Raw genomic sequence first — 11,401 nt, 5'->3', positions numbered from 1 at the left:
GTGTGTGTGTGTGTGTGCGCGCACCACAAACACCTGGGTTCTGGGGGGGCAAGACGTGAACATACAACACAGGCATCCAGGATACACACACACGCACACACACACCCACACACATGGGACCCAGGTGTCTGGGACACACACACTCTGACCTGCAGTAGGCTTTCTGAATTCTTTGCAACAGAAAAAAATTGCTCTATTAATTTTCTAGTCAAAAAAGTGAAAACTAAGAGCATTGTCTAAGGGGTAGCTCAAGTCTACTGAGGGGTGCCTCAAGTACAAAAACGTTGAGGACTGGTACTATAGCAAATCAGGTCATACATTAGACATACAGGACAGCTGTATATGGATTCAGAAACCTCTTGGCTTTTCACCTGGAATAAAACCCTGCCTTATTTTTTGATGAAATTGTCCCACTCTGCTTTCAAACTAGCTTTCATTTGCACTGTAATGTCATTATAGACCTCTCAGGCTCAATCAGGGCATCGCTAGAGAACCCCACAAATTCCCTCTCTCTTGAATTCACTATAACAAGGAGTGTCAAACTCACTCTGGCCCCTGAGCCAGATCTGGACTCAGGAGTTCCTCTTGGGCTGGGTCTGTGGGGCAGCAGCAACTGTGGCAGGGCTGCATTTGGGCAGAGGTGCAGAGCCAGATTTAGGTGGCAGCGTGGGTCCAGGGCCAGGCATCAGCGCGGGAATGTGTTCAGAGGGCAGCACAGGTCCAGGGTGCTGATGATAATGGCCATGTACATTGGGGTCCAGGGACCCCAAATTCTACAGCGGACCTTGCCCCCCAACTTCTGGTAGCCCAATGGACTATTGGCAGGCAGGATGGAACTGTTTTGCGGGATGGATCCAGCCCGCAGGTCACATGTTTGATCCCCCTGCAGCATAAAGAATAAATGAAACCTTTGGGGGTGGTGTCACCTCTTCAAAAAGACAAGCATTTCTGAAGAATAGTCACTCTAGAAAATAAGATGTACCACAGAAAGGTAAAGGTTAGGGACAACAATGTAATAACCATATGAACAGCAGTTTTCTATTCTTCCCAAATTATGCCTTGAATGTTTTTCTCCATAGTCTGATGAAGAATTCCTTTGTTAAGTAAAATGATCTATGATGTGGAACAATAAGCATGTTAACATCATAAATAATAATGCCACTTAGCTCTTTTACAGATGGCCTGTTAAATGCCAAGCATAGTTAGATATAGTAAGCTTAATTGTGGAAGTGTGTTAAATTTTGTGAAAAACTGGTTTTTCTTTGGAGTTTTCTAAATTCAGTAGCATTCTCAAAATGATATCTGACAGATACTATCATATTACCAGAAAAAAGAGAAGAATTTGCAATAAATATCACATTACAATCACATGGCATACACCACCCAGTCTAAGACAACTTAGCAAACAGCAAGCTACCGCAGTGTATAAGACTGAGTTTTAAAGAAAATACATATAGTAATAAAATTACTCATCCACTTGCATCCAAATCCATCCACTTGTATTTTCTGACTATTGGATAATAACTGAAGCAGTCCACAGAGACGAGACGGTAGAAGCTTCAGTTCTGTCTCTGGAAAGCTAATTTTTTGTAATAATGGCATTTATAAGAAAAAGGTAATATTGATTTTTTTTTAAGAACCTGATATAGTACAGAATGAAATCCCAAATTTGTTATTAAATCCTCTACTTTTAATATACTGATCATTTAAAATTTGGGCAAGCACAAAACAAATAGGGCACGCTGGAAAAAAGAAAGGCATTTCACATGTTTAAAAATAAAGTCGTTCACTGATGTTTTCATTTAAATTAAATTGCTGCTTCCTTGCAATTTTATTCCCCTTAATTTCAGGAAACTTGTATTAATAATCTCCAGAATTCATCACAAAGCTTCTTAACTAGCATCCAAGGCACTGTGGACATAAAACCAAGACCCCCGTCAGACATGTAGGTAAAGGCACCATGGGGTCTGATGCTCCATCCTCACAACTGAGCTTTCTGCTACGCTACACGTGCATGGTAGGAGGCATGGTTGTGTCAGGCATCAGATCCCATCATGCCTTATTGTCAGTGCAAAGATCCCCACCAAAATCCCCAGAGTTCTCTAGTAAAGTGCTACCAGGTGATTCTTTGACCACTGGACTCCCTTCCTTTTTTGAGACTTTTTGGCAAGGTATTTGGCAGGATTTGCAGCTTCATTGGAACATGACATGCCATGCCACGGGCACTTTTGCTACAGCCTTGAACTTGTAACCTCTAGGTTATCAACTGTGCACCCCAGCCCTGGTAACTGGATTGGGCAGAATGAATAAGGATACCTGAGAAGAGGGTTTTTCACAAGACTTAAGCCGGGGTGGGCAATTATTTCGGGCGGAGGGCCACTTACTGAGTTTTGACAAGCCATTGAGGGCCTCATGACAGGCAGCCAGGGGCAGATAAATATTAATTTTCTAAATTTTGTAGGGGCCCCATGGGCCAGATAAAATGGCCTGGCAGGCCGCATTTGGCCCTGGGGCCATGTTTTGCCCACCCCTGGCTTAAGCCTTTTTCTACACAACAGCCCTGTTATTTGTGTAGATTGGTGTGAAAATTCAGAAGCTACTCTGCCATCTCTGATCTAGTCTTGTAGGCCTGTGTATAGCATACAGGACAGAGAGAGTATGTAGTTATGCACTATGGGCTCAATTCTGCAAGGTTGACCAGCATTATGATATACTGAGTGCCTTCAGTTCCCAAGGGCTTCACTGACTACTGATGCAGGAATGAGCTGAAGGTGGGTGGAAGTTTTGGGTGGGTGCAAATAAGGCTTAATTATTCAAGTCCTTGTCCAGTGGACATGAGGGAAAGGAAGCCTGTTGTCTGCCAGCAGAAGCAGGAACAAAGACTACACACAAGCAAGGTTAAGTACAATATTAGATTATTACAATAAAGTGCTTCCCAAGAGAGGCACTGTCTACTATGATTATGTACAGGAATTTACAGAACTCCGCTTTCAGGAAGTGCTGGTGAGAGAGAACAACATATGTGAATGAAGCCTGAATGCTGCAATTTCTTGGCTCCCTCTGAGTTACTAGATGCCTGACTTCCAGTGACTTCCACTGTACTTCGTGTGTGGTGCAGAGAAAAGGGCTAGGGCCTGATGCAAGTCTGCCGGAATCAATAGCAGTCGTTCCAGGTACCGCACCAGCCTTCAAATCCAAGCCTCGCTCTTTTGCAATCTCTTTTCAAAGGATGAAAAGAGGGACAGAGTGCAAGGCAAGCTGAGCACACCAGGGCTGTGAATATACTCTTCAGCATCCCACATGAACTGAAAGATCAAAAGCCAATCCAAGCTTAGCCACACATTGGGCTACCATGGGCACACATGGGATGGATGCAGATAGTATCACATCCATTTGCCTGGGGCTCACTGGACTGAATGACCGGGTACCGTTTTACATCTGGGTTCACTCAGCACAGTCTTCAGTTTGAGCCTGGAGCAAGGCTAGAAATTGTACCTCTGAACCCTTGCCAAGAAAACCTAACAGTGCTGCCACCCCAAACTGTGAATGGAGGCCCAAGTTACCTCAAACTGCCTTGCCTCCTTATCCCGTTACCTTGTATTTCTACACATGGAGTTGTACATGTGTGCTGGGCAAAATCAATCTGCATATCATTTAAGAAAGTATGATGGGATGCTATAAAATACTGGGAAATTAGAGAGCACAGGGAAGCTTCTGGAGAATAAAGTAATTTTCAGCAAAACCTACTGCAGTGGAGGCAATCAGCTTTGGAGAGTTCATCTTTCACTGGATAAAAGTCAAAGGCTGTTTGCAGGGTTTCCCAGAGTAACTGGGCAAACCACATCTCATATGCCATTTACAGGTACAAGGGCTATTTTACTCTGTTCCAATTTCTGTGGCAAGGCTGGAAGGCCACTCAAAAGGCCACCTACATGTAGTCCTAGCCCCTCAAAAGCAAATTCTCTGTTTGTAGTATCCATGTAGGTGTGCTAAGAAAGGTCTGGAGGGTAATGAACCTGTGGTGCCTTCCAGATTCATTGGAACAAATTTTAGAAATGAATTTGAATCCATCCTTAATTACAGCCTCTGCTTTTCAGCTGCCTAGCTCTCCTTCCATGACAGATGCCGACAATGTTTTGATAATCATTCTCCAGCGAGCCTGCTGAGCTCTCTAAGTGACACATGAGGAACAGCTCGCAAATCTGTGGCCTGAGTGAGCCCCCATCACGCTGCTTTTCCATAGCCTGCTTTCCTAATCTAGCCCTGAAGCAGCTGCTTCAGCTCTCTCCTCCTCAGACTGCTTGACTCTTCCGTCTTCTGTCCTGCTCCATTCTCCTGGCCTGGTTTGGTTCCACGTCATAAACCTCCTCTTCGTGACGGCACAGGATCCTACCTACAGATGCTATTACCACACCTATCCTCTGCTTTCAGAACCTGCCTGCTCCCATTTCTGCAATTACTGGCTTCCTCCTCCAAACTGTGAATTAAAAAGAAAAAACCGTTATGAGGAGTTTAAACGTTCTGGCTACAATCTTGTTTTCACCAGAGTCAAACAGAGTTTTGCCACTGACTTTCTTGGAACCAGGGTTTAACCTTTCTGTTTTATTTTTTCATTAGCAGTTTCTAATAAATGAGCAGTATAGCACTTCACTGGCAATCTGTTTGGCCATCCAGTCCCCTCAATTTTCTACATACTAATCAAGAAGGAGCATTAGTCACTAATGCAAGATGGGAGTTTTCCCATTCCCTTGAATGGACTTTGATACAGTAAATGTAATTTGAAATGTAGTTTGGTCTCACACTACATTAAAGCAATGGTTCTCAACCTTCTTTGTACCAGGACCCATTTGCAAACACCAGTGGCCAGTCCTGACCCAGTGCCCCTCACTCCTGACCCACTGCTCCCCACCCCCAGGCCCCAGCCCCTCATGGTTTCCTTTAAAGGAGAATCCAGTTTTAAAGTTAGCTCATCACCCTTTCATATATTCTTGCAACCCACTTTTGGGTTGCAACCCACAGGTTGAGAAATGCTGCTTTAGAGGAAATAAGTAACATCATGCATTTATGTTTGTATGTATGTATTAGAGGTGTGCAAAATGGACCCTATTTCATTTGGATTCAGGTTTGGCCTGAATCAGGGACAGTGATTTGATTTGTTGATTCAGATCACTGTCCCTGATTTGATTCAGCCGAATCTGAATCTGAAGATTCGATGCTGATTCAGAGAATCAGCAATTCGGACACAGCTTTAAATGTTTTTTCTACATACCTTGAGGTACCAGCACAGCTTGTGACCACTGCGATGCTGGGGTGGATGAAGCATCCCACAGGAATGCGGGGGGGCCTCAACGTGCTCAGCGGTAAAACCGAAAGTGGACCAGAAATACTTCTGGTCCACTTCTGGATCTGCCAGGGAGCATGTTGGGGGGCTCCCCCATGCCTCCCTGGCTCAGTGATCAGCCACAGGGGGACCCCAGATGTCCCCCAGACCCAGGAGGCACCAGTTTCTGAGCTGGGGGGGCACAGGGAGCCCCCCCAGCATGCTCTGCAGCAGACCTGGAAGTGAACCGGAAGTGCTTCTGGTCCACTTCCTGGTCTGCTGCCTAACGCGCTGGGCAGGCCCCCATGCTCCTGTGGTATGCTCCATCTGCCCCAGCATCACAGCACTCACAAGCCGCCTGCTACCTAGAGGTATGTAGAAAAAACATTTAAAGCTGTGTCTATGTCCGAATCTCTGAATCTTTCCGAATCTCTCCGAATCAATTTGGATGGTTCCAATTCAATTCAGAGAGATTAAAGGGTCCTCTGATTCAATTCAGATTTGGAGATTCAGCCACCGAACTGGGCCAAATCTCCACTGAATTGAATCAGGGACCAAAGCTTCACAGAGACCTAGTATGTATGTATGTAATGCAAGGATGTTATATATTAATATGTTAAGTACATTTCCATAGGGCCAAATCCTGATATCCTTACTCAAGGTTAATCCCAGATAAAATGAATTGACGAAATAATTTTTCTGAAGAGCGTTCTCCATAAATAGCCTAGGGAACCTATGGTCTGATTTACAAATGCACATGCTTGTGAAATATAGTTGTAACTTACCCTGGCATTCAGTAGTACGTCTGGCTCTTATCAACCTTTTGGGTCTCACCATCTCTTTAGGAACTGGGTAGCTTGACATTGGATTATTAATCTTGGAAAGCCTTCAGGGTTTCTCTTCTGCCACATCTTTGATGGAAAAAAGGTTTGTTATCGAGCGTCAGATGTTATGTCTCGCCTTCCCTGGAACCCTCCTTAACTCTGCTTGTCCAGTTTCACGATTCAGGGCTCCACCTTCCCTAAACCCCACCTTACACTAACCTTAAGCTGTTATCTTCTACCCACCACTAGGGTGAGCCACAGTGGTAATTTTGTCTTGGTCTTTTGACTTCAGAATAAATAGGGTGTGGACCTTACTTGGCCTGCGCTCTGGGCTGTAGTGAAATTGACCTACAGTCCTTGCTGTCCTCAGGTTACCTTTCTTCCGGGTATGTCCCTACTTTTCCTGGCTGTGTATCTACCGTGGTCTTGACTCCTGTATCTCTTTTTCCTTTGCAGGATCCTGGTGGTCCAATCAGGTCCAGAGATGTCCGGAATCCATGGTTCTGCTTTCGGTAAGTACCTTAGCCCTTGTGGGCTTGTCTCTTATCCAGGTGCCCTTTCCTGGGGTAGCCACCACTGCTTCTCTCTGGAGGTCTTTCCTCTTTGGGGCTCTTCTGGCCCCACCGGAAGCCTCACTTCTGGTTCCCCCTGCTCTGATTCCATCGGAACTTTTATTCTTTCCTTAAGGGGTCAGGTGATGAATCGGTGCCGGCACACCACCATAAAACCGGTCCATGCTGGGGCTAGAGCCAATCCTGGCTCCTCTTGGGCTCGTTGTTCTTTTTTTTTTCTTTTGTTGCCACAGAGTTTTCCCCCACTGTGGTTTTGTTCCCACTGGACTTCCAGTTCTCGTCAGCGTCCCACCATCTCGGGAGCTTTCCCCTTCAGGGTAAGTTGTCTCTCAGGGCATTGCCCCTATCACAATAGTCAGGAAAACTATGTAATGCTTTTGTTTATCGTAAAGGGCTTATAGTAAATGGCAAACAAAATCTTTAAAAAATATAAATAACTGTTATGCAAATAACATTTTAATTAACTAATGTTTCATTATTCTAATTTTTATTGCTCCCTGTACATATTTTTCAGCTTTGGATATAAAAGTAATTAGCCTCACAATTGTAGTAGCTTTAAATGACAATAGATGATTAGCTTTGAAATGTTATAGAAAAAAGATGTATGTGTATGTATGCATTATGAATACATATGACAATCCTGTGAGGTGTGAGACTGCAGTTGCAGCTCTGGACTGATGCTGATCCAGGCACCTGAACTGCCAATAAAGAGGTTGTTTCTCTTGTGTTTTCACTGACTTCCCAGGCTGGGAAAAGGCTGTGTACAGAAAAAATATGCACAGCTTAAATGAAGAGGGGACAAGAACATGACTTGCCAAGGCATGTGGAGAAGTTTGGAATGTGAGACCAGAGGTTGGTGTAGGGGAAAGAGAATATGGGCCTGCGATTTGGGAAGGGGTAAGACACTAGGACTAAGGACCTGGGGACTGGGGAAAGTGGGAAAACAGATAAGGAAGACAAATCTGATAAGGAGCTAGAATGCTGGGGGCTTGTGGGATTGCTTGGACAAGGAGATTGGAACAAGGCATGGGGATGGGGAAACTGAAGTTAGGCCAGGAGTTGCTGGGGAAGGGGACTAGAATTAGGATGAGAATCCTTGAGGACTGGAGATGGAGACTGGTGGGCAGAGGAGAACAGGCCTGGGGTTACATTACATGGTGTCAGGGATGGGGAAGAGACAGGGCTGGAATATGGCTAGGTTGGGGACCAGGCAGGAAGGACGTAGCAGGGGCCAGGTTGACCCTGTACTTACCAGAATGGTAGTGGCCAGCACACTCCTCAGAAGGCAGATCCCTGGCTAGGCTCACAGGTAAGTGGTGAGCCTGTGCACCCAGGGCATGCTCCGCTGCACTGCCAGACAGGCAGCCAGCATGCAGCAGACATCCTCTGGACCTCGCTCACAGAATGGGGTGGAGGTCAAAACCCCAGTCCCATGCAGACTCAGGCCGCAGCCCAAGAAGAAAGCAGGCAGCTGGTGTAGGAGGCACTGCCTAGGGCCCAGAGGCAACAGATGCAGGAAATAATGAGCTCCTCTTGGGCTCCCAGCACCTATCAGCAGCAGCAGGGCATGTGGGGGTGAGTAAGGGTCCAAACTGGCTCAGACCAGCCCAGGAACCCTTATGTAAGGACGCATTGGTCCCAGGAGAGGGGGAATGCATGTACAGATGAGGCCTCTCACTGTACATCCCCACATAGGAAGAGGACCAGAAGCCAAGGACCTGGATCACTCTGGCTCTCTGGACAGATTCCTGATTGCCACTCTGCCATAGGAGGCCAGATAGCTCTAGGGGCTACTCCAGGATTCAAGCTACTCCTGGCCCCACATTACTCAAAGGATTTGGCTCAGAACAGACTGGCCCACTTGGACTGAGCATACACAGGGCAAGCCCTGGAGGACCGGAGTTGCCTGAGGAAAGGTGACCAAGGTGACCAAGGTGCACTGCTAGGCCAAGGAAAGGCATGAAGCAGACTAGAACACAGCTATTTAAGGTGTTATAAGGTTACTTGTTTCTTTTTGCGGGCCATACACTGCTGATCCTGGAACTTCAGTAGAAACAGGTGAGCTCAGCTAAAACACTGACTCTGAGCAACACGGTTTCTTCCTATCATGGATTCCTTTGCCTGAGCTGCAAGGCCAGATGCTTAGGCTGTCTAAGTGTCTGCACCAAGCACTGACAACTGAGTGGGAAGGGATGGGGTGTAGGGGTGGAGGAACCCCATGGAAGACCCACAGATGTTGTGACCCACACCAGTCTCAGCCAACTCTGTACAAGCAGGTACCACCTGATACCTTGTTCGATTACACCAAGTCGTGGTAGACGAGATTTGAAAATAAGAGAGTGAGATACCTGCTGAGTGTGTGGCACACAGGCCCTATTCCAGTGTAGCCGCTCAGCTTGGGTCCCTCTACAGAGGGTCACACTTTGAAATACTGGACAGAAGAGTCTTGGTACTCTAGAAACCATTCCCTTCCACAGCCTGAAGCAGAACCCAAGATATTCATAAGGTTGTATGAGATTTGAAACATCCTCTGCAGCCTGACCTGTGTGTCCTCACCTGTGTCACATTTCATTCTTAAAGACTGGCATTTTCATCCATCCATCTCAGAAACCTCATGGTTGGGCAAGCAAAATGTCAGAAACAGTTAAGATAACTGACTCTGTGAGTATCTTTGAAAGAAAATATAGGGCAGCAATTTTCACCAATAAGTCCCTGTGGCGGTTTCAGAATGATTCCACATGCCCCTACAGATATCCTAAAAGCATTGTTTTAGTTAACCATTTATCTGCTGTACATTGCCTGGGGCATTAAGTTAGTAATGGCATAGCTGTGGTGGTATCAGCTTGTCACTCATCAGTACAAGCAGTCTAGTCAGGACGCATCCTCATTCTTTGATTTCTGTCAAGAAAGCACAAGCCACACGGGGTAAAAAAGTCATGTTCAGAGTGGTCTCAGCCTCCTATGAAATCTGCAGCCACTGGAAGGCTTCAGGTTTCCCTTCTATTTTTGCTACAATGCAAACATGTCTTTTTTTTTCAAATGAGCATCTCACTGACCCCTCCAAAGCAGAATCTTCTTCCCATGATTACTAACAAACAAAGAGCCGAAGGCTCCCACTTCTATTGTGCTTACAACACAATAGCCAAGGTTAGTGAACAATAGCTAAAAATACGCTTTTGAAAGCTGCCAAGAGAATAATGCCTGGCTCCTAATGAAAAGGATGGAAATGATTTCTAATGTCTGCCTTGACACCTCATGTTATCATACTTTAGATTACTTCAGTCGGGGCGGCTATCAGATCACATATCGCTCTGCAATGGGAACACTACTGCAGCAGCTGAGCCAAAGCAGTGTACCCAGCATAGGTACAATATTTTTCCTCCTTCCTCCCCAGGACCATTGTCATGTTATGCAATCCCAGGGTTCTTCTCCTACTACTCTTTTAATGTGGACCTCAATGCATGTTACCTCAGTGGTTAAATCTAAATCTGTGCATTTCCCATTGCACCATTGTGATCTATGGGCAAGGCTGGAGAGATTTGATAGGGTTTCTCTTCAGCACTAGATATGCAGATGAAAAAGAATCTAGTAGCCTTCAGGTATAACCCTCTACAGAGGGATATTATAGATTGAGGAAACAGTTGCTATTACAAAGGCATTTGGTTTTCGGAGATAGTCATCAATCCATTACCAAGAATTGTAATTAAAAGAATGTGGAATTTCTTTCTCTCTGCCATCAATAAAGGAGGACTGTAGCCATTCTCATTCAATTAATTCATCTTTAACGACTGTATATAACTGTGTAAAGGAGAAATATGAAATTTGAGACCCAGAAATAGAAGAGAAAAGGAAAAATTAGGCAGTAGCAAAAAGAAAAAAAATGGAGTGGCAAATCAGCTTTTCTGAGGTGAGACCTAGTTTTCCCAACTTGCAGTTAGGTTTGCCATAAGGGAAAAGCATCTTTTCATAGATTCAGAGATGCTAGGGTCGGAAGGGACCTCAACAGATCATTGAGTTTGACCTCCTGCCCTGGGCAGGAAAGAGTGCTGGGGTCAGATGTCCCCAGCCAGATGCCCATCCAGCCTTCTCTTAAAGACCCCCAAGGTGGGGGAGAGCACCACCTCCTTTGGAAGCCCATTCCAAATTTTGGCCACCCTTACCATGAAGAATTTTTTCCTGATGTCTAGTCTAAATCTGCTGTCTGTCAGTTTGTGACCTTTGCTCCTTGTTACCCCAAGGGGCGCCCTGGTGAACAGAGCATCTCCGATCCCTTGCTGCGCCCCACTAATAAATTTGTAGGCGGCCACAAGATCATTTCTCAGCCTTCTCTTGTGGAGGCTGAAGAGGTCCAAGTCCCTCCATCTCTCTTCATAGGGTTTGTGCTGTAAGCCCCTAACCAGGTAAGTGGCCCTCCTCTGGACCCTTTTGAGTCTATCAACATCCTTCTTGATGTACGGCACCCAAAACTAGACGCAGTACTCCAATTGCGGTCTGACCAATGCCGTATAGAGGGGAAGTATCACCTCCTTGGATCTGCTGATGGGTGATAAAGTGCGATTAGCTTTGCTGATGATTTCGTCACACTGATGGCTCATGTTCATCTTGGAGTCCACTATGACTCGGAGATCCCTTTCCACTTCTGTGCTGCTGAGAGGGTCACTTCCCAGCCAGTAGATGTGCTGGAT

The sequence above is a fragment of the Gavialis gangeticus genome, unplaced genomic scaffold (assembly GCF_001723915.1).
Source record: "Gavialis gangeticus isolate Ggan-Ray unplaced genomic scaffold, GavGan_comp1, whole genome shotgun sequence".
NCBI lineage: Eukaryota > Metazoa > Chordata > Crocodylia > Gavialidae > Gavialis > Gavialis gangeticus.
This window is presented reverse-complemented; position numbering follows the sequence as displayed.